This window comes from Nannospalax galili, unplaced genomic scaffold, assembly GCF_000622305.1.
Source record: "Nannospalax galili isolate Female #2095 unplaced genomic scaffold, S.galili_v1.0 scaffold127, whole genome shotgun sequence".
In the NCBI taxonomy this organism is placed as follows: Eukaryota; Metazoa; Chordata; class Mammalia; order Rodentia; family Spalacidae; genus Nannospalax; species Nannospalax galili.
The window spans coordinates 9245603-9257817 of NW_008360326.1; the positions used below are offsets into that span (position 1 = coordinate 9245603).

The following is a 12215-nucleotide window of genomic DNA, read 5'->3' on the forward strand; positions in this document are numbered from 1 at the left end:
ACCTTCTTGATCATAGCTATGCCATGTTCAAGTTTAGGCTGACTCTAGTCTCTCAAATTATTAGACATTTGGCCCAGGATATGGGAACACATGCAAGCTGGACCCTGGTTGTCTTGGGAACAGGTCAGAGAGTCCTAGAGTGTACCTGCTGTTGATTTATGGCTTCTGTAGGTTATGCTTTGCTTGCTTCTGCAAAATAGTAACTGTTGATTAATAGAATAGAAATTATTTAGGGGACTCTCCATGTGTAAGAGTGGGAACCTAAACTTTTCACTCCTGGTTATAGTTTCTCTGTGCAAAAAGTATCCCACAACATTTAGAGGTTCCTAAGATACACTTGCTATGCACCCCCCCCCAAGGGAACATTGTGACTGGTAAAGACAAAATAGAATAACAGTAAGATTGATAATGTCAGTTTATGAGAGAGGAGGAAGCTAATTCTGTGCAGGTGGGGGGTTTGGATGGAAAATTGTATTTTCTTATGTATTTCCTTGATAATGTTTGCTCAAGCTTAATGCTCAATGATTGGCTTCTGTATTCTGCTTGCTTGCTTAGCAACATGATCACTATAAAAAGAGCCAGAATGCTTAGGCTCAGTGCTGCACTCGGACCCTCTAGGAAAGAATGTAAGCCTGACCTTGTAGCCTAGCCTTAATAAATCTTTCTTTCTTTCTCTAGACTCACCTGTTTGTTTGTTTGGGGCATCCGTGGATCCCAGACTTTAACAGTTATCCGGTTTACATGTCTGATGAGCACTGTCATTATCTTTGGTGGTTTGTTTTCCGAAGGGTTTCACCCTGTTCCTGCTCTGGCCTTGAGGCATCTTGCCTCATAGCCCGAGAAGTGTTGGAATTACAGCTGTGGGTTACCACGCCCCGCTTCCTTTTTATTTCTATTTATTTATTCATCTTCTTTTTCTGATAGGGTGGCCTCTACTCACTTTGTAGCTGAGGGTAACTTTGAACTTCATTCTGCATCCACCTCCTGAGTGTTGAGATTAAAGTCGCTAAAGAAACATCATTTTGTCCTGGGTCAGTTATTATGACTTTTGTGGTTTTTGCCTTTATAAACTCTGTAGCCCTGAGCTTCAGTGCTGAGAGAATTTCAAAGGCACTAGTCACTCTCAATCATGGGTTATCAATAAGACTCCTTTTCTTTTTAATTGGTATATGCTCGTGGTGGTGATCTGTAATTCTCTGACCTGGGTATAACAAGATTACAGGTGTGAACTACCACCACACCTGGTTTATGCAGTCCTGGGGCTTGAACCCAGGGCTTTGTGCATGCTAGGCAAACGCTCTACTGATAGCTACCCTGCCTCTCAGCCTTTATTTATCTTAAGGAAAAAGAGATCTGTAGATTTGGATGGGTAGATCAGGGAAGACAGTTCTGAGAAATGACATTAAATTCTAATGAGGACATCATAGTTTTTTTTTTTTTTTCTTTCTTTTTCTTTTTTGAGACAGGGTCTCCCTGTAGCCCCAGCTGGCCTGCTGGAACTCACTATGCAAACCAGTTTGGTCTCAATCTCACAAGGATCTGCCTGCCTCTGCTGGGATTAAAGCCATGTGCTACCCTGCCCGGTCAGTTGATATTTATGTCAGAAGAAAATGTTCCTGCAGCTTTAAAGATGATAACTTGCTATATAGACCTGGCTGGCTTGGAATTCACGGAGATCTGTCGGCCACTGCCTCCAGAGTGCTGGGATAAAAGGTGTGCACCACCAAATCCAGCTGCTTTTTATTTTATTTTTATTTTATGCCTATGAGTGTTTTGCTTGTATGTATGTAAGTGCAGTCATGTGTACAATGCCCGTGGAGGTTCAGTTATTAGCTGCCATGTAGGTGCTGGAAACCACTGAGTCATCTCTCTAGCTCCCCAGCTGTTTTTTAAATAATAAAAAGAAACCCAAGTGAAGCAAGAGATTGCCTGGAGTTTGAGCCCAGCCTAGGTTACATACGAGTAGCAGGCTAGCCTGGGGCCTAGTGTAAGGCAAACAAAGAAACAAAGAAAACCCAAGATGGTGGATCACCTGTACTCTTTGAATCTGGATGGCAAGGCTGGAGGATCACAATGAGTTATAGGCCACCCTGGTCTATGTAGCAAAATTCAGGCCAGCCTGAGGTACACAGAGAGATCTTGCCTCGTAGTCTCCCCCAAGCAACCAAAACACTATACAAAAAAGCCTAAGGAGCAGAAATACATTTATTTCTGGTCAGCCTCAGGGTTAAACAAAAACACAACTGGAGCATGGGAATTCCAAGGTGTGTTTTTCTCTTAAATGTAACACATGTCCCTAACAGATTCTCTAATATACACAGATAATGAAGAAATGGGTCTCTGGAATTCTACTCTCTTGCTTTCCACTTATTGTTAGGGGAAAAGACGGATGTTAGTTTTCCTGTCCTAGAAGTGACTTGGCTTTTCTAGAAGTTTTTATGGTTCTGGAAGGATCACTTCTAAGGTATGAATCCCTCTGCAAAGCAGAAATTCTGCATTCCATAATCTTCAGGGATTCTACGGATTAAAAGCCAGCGAACCATCACGCTTTCTAGTGGTGGAACACGTTGCCTGCATCAGGCACCTTCAGTCCTTTAGAGTAGTTAGACTGGCCAGGGCCCAGGTTGAGTGAGCGCTCTTCGTAGGGTGCGTCATCGCCCCAACCTATTTCAAGTACTGGCAGCTTCCTAAAGATTTCCTGGGAAGTAAGCTCCTGCTTTAGCTTGAGGCTAGTTCACGAAAACAACCTTTCACCTACTTAAAAGTTCACAGACCAACTAAATAATATGTTGGGTTAAGAAAAAAACCTCCTGCTATGAAGTCTTTTTACCGTATACCGACCGTGTTTTAGTCATTTGTGTTTTGCTGATGTGTGTTTGCTGGAGGTGGGGCTGGGGCTGTGTACGCCTTTGCCCTTGTGCAGTGAGGGTCCAAAACGAACTACAACGGCAAACTAAATATACACGCATTTTTCCTTCATAAACATTAATTTGGAGTCAGCCGTCTCCTTTGAAAACTTGGGTTGTGAGTACATTTAGGGGAAGAATGGCTTACAGGCTGGTTAAAGGAAGCCCACGCAAGAAATAATACCGCGTATGCTTTGAGCATTTGAGCCTCTTCCTGCCCCAGGCTTTCCCAAATTCATTTTATCTTGCTAGGTTTTCTAGAACTTGGTGCAAAACTAGGATAAAGAAGCCAAACCGGAGAAGAACGAAAAAGGAACATGCATGCGATTTCTCGCTCTACACTGAGATCTTTGCACCACGGCAGCCAAAGCGCCTTTGCAGTTTTCTGTGGGGGAGCCCTTGCGGCCTCTGGTTCTTCCACGCCGCGGCCCCGGGGGACAATCCTCGCCCCCGTCGCCTGCGGTCGGTCCCGCCGACGCTCTCCTCGCGGACTCGATCCCCACGCGGGCCTCAGCCAGGTCGGGCAGACAGCCGCTCCGCAGAATGACCGGTAGTAACCCCACCCCACCCCGCCGCCAGCGCCGCACTTCCCCGGCCGGCTTTCGATAGGCCCAGCCCCGCACGCGCCACCGCCCGCGGGCCAATGGGCGGCGGCCTCTTTGCATATGCAACGAGTGCCGGCCGGGGCTGCGCGTCCCGAGCTGCGGCTCAACAGACGCTGCTCTGCCGGCCGTGGGGGAGCGTCGCTGCGGTTGTAGCCGCGGCTGCGGGCGGGGACGAGGAGGCGGCGGCGGACACGGGACGTCGGGAGGTCGTCCCTTTTCTCAGTGCGGCCGCGTCTGGGTCCCCAGGAGGCGGCGCTGGGCGGGAAGTGTTCCCGGGCGCAGCCAGGCCTGCGTGGGCCGGAGACCGCGGGGAACCGCCGCGTCGCGGTGAGTAACCGCGGCCGGCGCCCGTGGTGAGGGTCTGGCGGGTCTGGCGGGGTTGACGGCGCGGTCTCCCTTCGGCGTGCGGCTGGGTTGGGCCTGAGGGGCCGCCGGGGCCGCGGGCTGCGGGAAGCGCGGCGGGGCTGCTTGGTGCGTTGGTGGGGCGGGGGGGGTGGAACAGGGTGTCCGCGCGGGGCCGCGGAAACCGCCGGTGTGTGGCCGAGGAGAGCGGACAGGATGTATCGCGGCCCTCCGGCCACTGCGGGACGGGGGCGGGGTCGTCCGCTCCCACGCGCCGGTGCGGCGTCCGTGGGAGGAACCTTCGCGAAAACCCGGGCTGGGCCGGCTGCGTATGCGCCGCGGGGTCGGGACTCCCCGTGGTTTACCGGGACTGGCGTAGGGACCTGTGGTTAGTTCTCCGAGTGCGCCTGAATTCCACGTGAGTCCGCGGTGCGGTGCGCACAGTTGTGGGATGCTGAGCATCGCATCCCTGTGGGGTAGGTGTACGCAGATGGAGATGGCAGCCGGGAAGACTCACTTGGAGGCACTGATCCAGTTGGATTGCCAAGTGGGATTCTAGAACATGCACTCCAAGCTCTTTACAGGACCCCCCCCCCAAATTTTATATATATATATCTCAGGACTACGTCTTAGATATTAAACAGAAGCTGGAGACGGAACAGGCTTTGAGACAGTGAGTGTCACTGTTACACACCACACAAGAGCGTTATGTACAACTGTTTACATAGTGCTTACTCCCATTTTACAGCTAGGGAAACGGCACATTAACTTGCCCCAGATCTGAGCTAGTAAGATGAGAAACGGCTTGGGGGGGGGGCTGCGTGTCTGAATCCAGAGCTCGTGTATCTGGTCACTATATCTTGCAGCTTGCTGTCGGTGTGGCTTCCACCGTGGGCTTCGGTCTAGGGGTCCAGGAGAACTGTAATTTGGTCTTTTTGGATTATTGTTGCCCATTTTGCATGTCTACTTCGGTTCTGAGGATGGTTGAGGTGCTGCCCAGTTGCTACTGAAAGAGTATTTCAGAGAGGAATTGGTGGGATATTGGAGTTCGTGGCACGGAGGCTGTTTTCGGATGTCTACCTGTGTGGTTCTCACATGCAGATGAGGAAAGCTGCTTTAATGTTCTCTTTACGGTTTCTGATTCTTCTGATTGCTGTGCCGTACAATAGAGTCGACTACCTGGTGTCTTTGGAGCTCGTTAACTGAATTTCCAAGGCATTTGGGCTGCGTGACTTTAATAAATTCAGTATTCTGCTAGTCTAAGATGTCCTTCTTGAAAGTAAAGAAGGGAGAAGTGAAGGCCCTTAGGAGGGGACCATCATTAGCTCGTTTCATTCAGTTAATTGCTCACCTGGAGCCTTATAATTTCTGTTATGTCACACACCTTGATAGGTGCTGGGAAACAGCATGAACTGAACTGATGTGTCCCTGTGCCCTTAGGCAGGAAACAGAATCCCAACAAATGTTCATGCCAATAAATGGGTGTTGGCAAGCTACTTGCAATAAGGGTGAGGATATTGAGTGATCTGAAGAGTAAGAATTTTGATTTTTTTTTTTTTTTTTTTTAGGTAGAACTCTAGCTTTTTTAACTGATAGGGTGCGATTTTTACCGTATTTTAGTCTTGCATTCTGAGGCTGTGATAAATGTATATAAAGAGCTTGAGAACTTGGAGCAATGATAATTCTTTTTATTTCATTTTATTTCATTTTCGGATGGGGAACATTTTCAGGTAGTCCTGCCTTCAGAGTGCTTAAAGCCCAGGTATTCCTGTATCACTTGGACTTTGTCCTGGTGAGTAGTTGGGAAGCAAGAATCTTTTATGTGAGCTTTGGAGACGGGATTTAGATCCCCCTTCTCCTCCGGCTAAGTCAGGACCATAGAATAGGAGCAGAAAGAGGCCTGCGTTGGACTGCTGGAGGAGGCAGTGTTGAAGAGAGAGGAGGAGTGCTAATTAGTTATGCCACTGTTACTGAGACTAGAACACCTGTTAGAAGATAGGAAAGATTTCTTTTGGCTCATGGTTTCAGAGGTGTTATTCCATCCTGGTGGGAGGGCAATCATATCAAGGTGGCAAGGGATCAGAGAAAGGTAGATGTAGGAAAGGACTAGGGCAGTATATAACCCGGAGGATGTGCCTCTAGTGACCTACTTCCTCCTAAGACCCCACTCCCAGTAATACTAAATGTCTTGAATCCATGAAGGAGTAAATGCATTGGTTAATGCATTGGTTAGGACAGAGCTCTGTATTGTCTCTGGAAATGCCTTCACAGACCTCCTCCCACCAAAGGTATACCTTACGAATCCCCTAGATACTTATTAATCCAATGAAGTCGACAAGATTGACCATCTCAGGAAAGCGAGAAGATCGCCAGAAGTAGCCACTCTAGGGGGAGGCAGTCCGTACTGCAGTACCAGAGTCCTTGGTGTCCTTTGCAAGGAATGCTGATCTGGCCATAGTAGGATGGGAGCAAGCAAGAGGTGAGGGGAATGAGACAGCATGTAGCAGGCCTTTTCCAGAAGTTACACCCATATGCCTGTTGACAGGGCCTTGACTAGAGATGAGAAAGGGTTACTTATTTAAGCAAGTTGCTGAGGGATTGGGGGAGTTGGGATGGATCCCAAGCAGGATGGAGGCCTGAGCTTTAGCTGGGAGGAGGGACATCTCTGTAGTAACAGGCCTGTAATTGACCCCATCTAAGTCAGTCAACCCTTCATCACTGTTCCCTAGGTACATTCCTTTAAGCTGCTAAGAATGTCAAATTCCTAAAAACAGCCAAATTTTGCTGACTCATGGCCCAGTGTTAGGATACCATGCACAGAAATGTGTGAAACCGGCTTAATGTGTGGTTTAGTCTTGATTTTGTCTACCTCAATTGGGCATATACTTTCATCTGACTTTTTAAAAATAAAATATTTTATTATTTTTATTTTATGTGTATTAGTGTATTGCCTGCATGTATGTGAGTGTATCCCTGTCATGCAATGCCATGGAAGTCAGAAGAGGGTGTCAGATTCCTCTGGAATTGGAGCTAAAGCCGCCATGTGGGTGCTGTGAATTGAATCCAGGTCCTCTGCAAGAGCAGTTAGTGCTCTTAACTGCTGAGCCATCTCCCCAGCCTTCATCTGACTTTTGATTGGTTTTATGTGTATGAGTGTTTTGCCTATGTGTATGCTGCATTTGTGTCATGCAAAACCTGTGGAGGTCAGAAGGGGGCATCAGATCCCCTGGAGCTGGAGTTACTGGTGGTTGTTAGGTGCCATGTGGTGCTAGGAACTGAATCCTGGGTCCTTTGGAAGAGCAACCAGTGCTTTTAACTACTGAGCCATCTCTCCAGCCCCCTGAAAAAAATTATTATTTTTTTTTAATTTGACTTTGGATTGTAGCTTTTTCTTTTCTGAAAAAAGATACACAAATGTTAAATCTTGTGATTCTTTCCTTACATGATTATTTTTGGTTTCATAAGAAACTTAGCTTTGGCCGGATGTGGTGGCTCATACCTTTAATCCCAGCACTTGGGAGGCAGAGGCAGAGGCACAGGCAGAGGCAGGCAGATCTTTGAGGCTACAGGGAGACCCTTTCTCAAAAGAGACCAAAGACCAAAAAAAGAAAAAGAAACTTAGCTTCCTGACATTTTAAGTGCCTTCGTTCTTTTTACAGTTTTAGTATTTATTACTACTGGAATGTTTTTATTCACATCACATACTGCAGTGCTTCCCAGTTTGAAAGATGATTCCGTGGGCTCAACTGATTCGCTGTTCATTTAGAATAGAAGATATTTAATACACTTTTTGCATAAATGTCTTGAATATAGCCATCTGCTTGATTTCAGAGGTATTTGTTTTGCAGGTATTTGTTGTTACAGGTATTTGTTATTACATGACCTTGAGACTTTCAGAGCTGCTGGCTCATGGCAGAAGTGTGAACAAACGTTACACATGCACAGATAGGTCTCACTGTGACCTAGTCAGCGCAGTAGTGAAGCAGGCCCAGAAGCAGATCCAAGCAGGCCCAGGGCAGAGGCGGGAAGGGAGATGCAGTGGAAGTGAGCGTGGTTTGAAGTCCTACCTGGAGCACAAGGGAGTCAGGGTTGGAATGTATCATGATTTAAAGATGAGGAAATTGAGGCAACAGAGTGGCTTAAATGACTTGCTTGAGTTTGTTTTGGATTTCATTCCAAGAAATCTGGCTCTGGAATTTAGATTTCTGACCCGGTGCTGCACTCCTCCCTGACCTCTGAAGGCACTGTTCTATCCCAAAGCCTCTGTGAAGGCATACAGGGCAGTGCTGGTATCTATTTTTAATTGTACATAGTTGTGTCCCAAGTAAAATCACAGTTTTTACAGTGGGAGAAACATAAGAAGTAACAAACTGAATTGGGAGAATTAAAAGTGTTCTTGTATTTGAACTGCAATACATCTTTAAGAACTTTTGCTGGGTGTGGTGGCGCACACCTTTAATCCCAGCACTCTGCAGGCAGAGGCAGGCCGATTTCTGTGAGTTTAAAGCCAGATTGGTCTATAGAGTGAGTTCCAGGCCAGCTGGGGCTACAGGGAGACCATGTCTCAAAAATACAAAAAAGAAAAAAAAAAGCCAAAAAACCAACTGACCAACCAAAAAAGAACTTTTATTAAGGGCCTGGAGAGATGGCTCAGCAGTTAAGAGCACTACTGCTCTTACAGAGGACCCAGGTTCAATTCTTGGCACCTATATGGTGCTAATAACCGTCTGTAAGTCCAGTTCCAGGGTGTCCAATGCCCGTTTCTGACCTTTATAGGCATTGTACAACACGGGTGCACTTACGTACGTGCTGGCAATATACTCATACACGTTGACTCAGTGGTTAAGAGCACTGACTGCAGAGGACCTGGGTTTGATTCCCAGCACCCATATGGTGGCTAACAACCATCTTAACTCCAGCTCCAGGGGATTCAACACCCTCTTCTGATCTCCGCAGGCATTTCATGACATGGGTGCACTTACACACATGCAGGCAGTACACTCATACACATAAAATAAAAATAGTAAAATAAAATATTAAAGCTACTCTAATGGGATATATATATATGCCCTGTGATGTTTCCACACGTGAACATGTGATACAAGGTCTAAGTCAGTTTAAACCTCCCTCTTTCAATCCTCAAACTTGTATCATTTCTTTATAGTAAAAACATAACTAACGCTTTTCTCCACTTTTTGAATATAGTATTAATGCCTGATTCCTATTGCATTAATGATCAGTGGAATTAAAAAGAAAGTCAGACTTTCACAGTCATTGCCTCAGAGGAAGAACATGTTGGATTCTTATGGAATGCAAAATTAGTTCTTGTTGGTTTTGTCTTTTTTTTTTTTTGAGACAGGATCTTGGTATGCCTTTCTGGCTGGCCTGGAACTCAACTGTGTTGAACAGGCTGGACTTCAGCTAAGGTGATCCTTCTGTCTCGGCTTCCTGAGTACTGGAATTACAGGCATGTGCTACTGTGCCTGGCCTATTACTTTTTTATGTTTTGTTTTTTGAAATAGGGTCTCATGTAACCCAGTCTAGCCTTAAACTCAGTATATAATCACAGTGACCTTGAATTCCTGATCCTTTTGCCTCTGCTTCCCCAGTTCAGGGATTACATGCATGGAAGCCAGTGCCCATATTGGCCTATTGGATTTAATGTAGTTGAAGACATACTCTTCCCTCAGATAGTCTAGTTAGCCAGAGTTCTGAACTTGGTGTTTATAATCCCTATGTATTTCCCCACAGTTTTAGTACACAAGTATGCATCTCCAAATCATGTATAGAACTGTATATTTATTTTCAAAATAATAATAGTAATAATATTTTGTCTTTTTGAAGCAGGGTCTCCCTGTAGCCCTAGCTGTCCTGGAGCTCACTATGTAGACCAGGCTGGCCTTGAACTCACAGAGATCCGCCTGCCTCTGCCTCCCAAGTGCTGGGACTACAGGCATGCGCCACCACGCCTGGCTCTTTCAAAATTATTTTTATTTTATGTATATGAATGTTTTCCTGCAAAACACCTGTGCATGCAATGCCCACACAGACCAGAAGAGGGCAATGGAACTGGAGTTACAGATGGTTGTTAGCCACCATGTGGGTACTGGAACCTGAACCATGTCCTCTGCAAGAGCAGCTAGTGCTCTTAACTACTAAGCCATCTCTCCACCCCCTATTTTATTTATTTTTTAAAAATATTTTATTATTTTTATTTTATGTGTATTGAGTGTATTGCCTACATGTATGTAACTGTGCTTGTGTTGTGCAAAGTCTGCAGAAGCCCCTAGAGGACATCACATCCCCATGTGGGTCCTCTGGAAGGGCAGCCAGGGCTGTTAACCACTGAGCCATCTCTCCAGCCCCAAGAATTGTACATTTTAAAACTTTATGTAGATGGTACTTTATATGTTCTTGTGCAGGCCCTCCCTTCCCAGATGTTTTTTATCGGTATGGTTTCATCAGTGTGGCTACTGGTAGATTAAGTCCATTTAATTTTACTCTGACATAGTCTTGCGTTTTAGAGCTAACCGCACTTATCTTCCCTCTGCAGGTGAATTCCATTGTTTTGTTATTGTAGATAGAACCATCAACGTTCTTAGACATCAGGCTGCCTTACTCCGTTTTTGACATTGCTACCCTGCTTTCCTTTTTCTTTGTTCTGTTCTGTGCATTCATATCTTAGCCTCTTCTAGTTTTCTTCATTCAGTAATTTAATAAGGCACTTTGCCCTGATAGAGCACAAACAGCAGATATATTTCTTCTGTGGCTTCTTTTCATACCTTTATTTTAATTAACCTGGTTTTACCTTCCTTGTTTGTAGTTTTAAAAAATATACTTAGTATTTTGCAGGCGTATAGCTCTTATTTCACTCCTCATTCCATTAAGACTCTAGGGACAAGTCATGTGTTCCCTTGGGCATTATTTCTTTGTGATTATTGTGGTTTTGTCAGTTCTGTATGTTGGTGCTTGTTTCCTTGAAGAATTTTCTTTTAAAATGTAGCACCTTTAAAATTTTTTTTAATTTTTATTTTTTTATTGCATTTTGTGTTTTGCCACAAGTATGTAAGTACACTCATGTTGGTCAGTGCCCATAGAGGCCAGTAAAGGGCATCAGATCCTCTGGAGCTGGAGTTATGTGCATGAGCTAGTTTTGTTTCCAGAGAATACAGAATTTGATATCTACTTATTTTTTACTATTATCTTCTCTCTTGAAGCAGCATTGTCCTTGTAGTGTGTCCAATTTTATCACAAGGAAGTGGCTTAACCTCCTTTTTGTGGAGTCTGAAAAGAGATATTACATGTAAATAGAAAAACCATAAATTGAGGGACATTAACTAGATCTGTTCTATTTTATATTAAATTTTCTTTAATTGTTGGACAGCATTGGTGGAGTTGGTTCTCTCCTTCCCAACCTTTAGGTGGGTTTCAGGGATTGAACTCAGGTCACCAGGCTTGTGTGGCAAATGCCTTTGCTTTGCTGACTCAGCTGACTGACCACATGACTGACTGCTTTAATTAACCTGGGTGGTTTTGGACTTGTGTTTTAATATTCTGGAGGAAATATATAAATAATATGTTTGTATCTGTTACATTGAAAGTAGGCTGACACTGTAGTTCCCATTCATATAACTAACAAGCATTATTTATTATTTAAACACTCTTTATGTCACATAACCCTGGTAGTAAATCAGTTGGCATTTCTTTCTTTTTTTTTTTTTTTGGAAACAGGGTCTCACTATTTACTCCAAGCCTCCCTTGAATTTACTGTGATGATCAGGTTGTCCTTGAGGTCCTTCTGTCTCAGCTTCCTGAGGGCTGTATCATCAACCTTGCGTTGCTGAGTGGAGAAGGCACCATTGCCATCTGTGTGTATAAAACTTGGTATGTAAATTAGAGCTAGTCATTTAACCTTTCTCAATGTTCCATATTTTGGGGGTCGGGGGTGGGGTGGGGGGTGGATTCTCTTTAGCCTTAGGCTAGCTTTGATCTTAAAATCCTCTTGTCTCAGTCTTCCAGGTGCTGGGTTATAGGCATGCAGCACCATGCCTGACTTCTAACTTGCCATTTCAGTTTTTATAGCATGAAAATTTTAGTTTTTACCTGGAAGAGTTATCATGTGGGTTGAGGGAGAGACAGTATAGTTCAGACCACATGTTACCTCTGCCCCCCCTTTGTTTTACCTTTGTTTTCTCTATTTTTTCTTCTTTGCTTCCTTCTCCCTCCCTTCTCTGTTTTTGGATTAAACATTAACAAGCATTCTGAATCTGGCTTTAAGGAACTTATTTATATTTTAAAATACTTTATTTTACTATCTTTATTTTATGTGTATGCATGTATTGTCTGCGTGTAGGTAAGTGCA

The 12215-nt window shown here is 44.8% G+C and overlaps 1 protein-coding gene across 1 annotated transcript in view; it reads left to right on the top strand.

Moving 5' to 3' along the window:
- The first annotated feature begins 3585 nt into the window (after window positions 1-3585).
- Acsl3 (acyl-CoA synthetase long chain family member 3) overlaps window positions 3586-12215 on the top strand; it is a 67800-nt gene continuing 59170 nt past the window's right edge. Inside the window, exon 1 of the mRNA XM_008825816.3 lies at window positions 3586-3838. The gene's annotated coding sequence lies outside the window, so the exon portion shown is untranslated. The remainder of the gene's footprint in view (window positions 3839-12215) is intronic.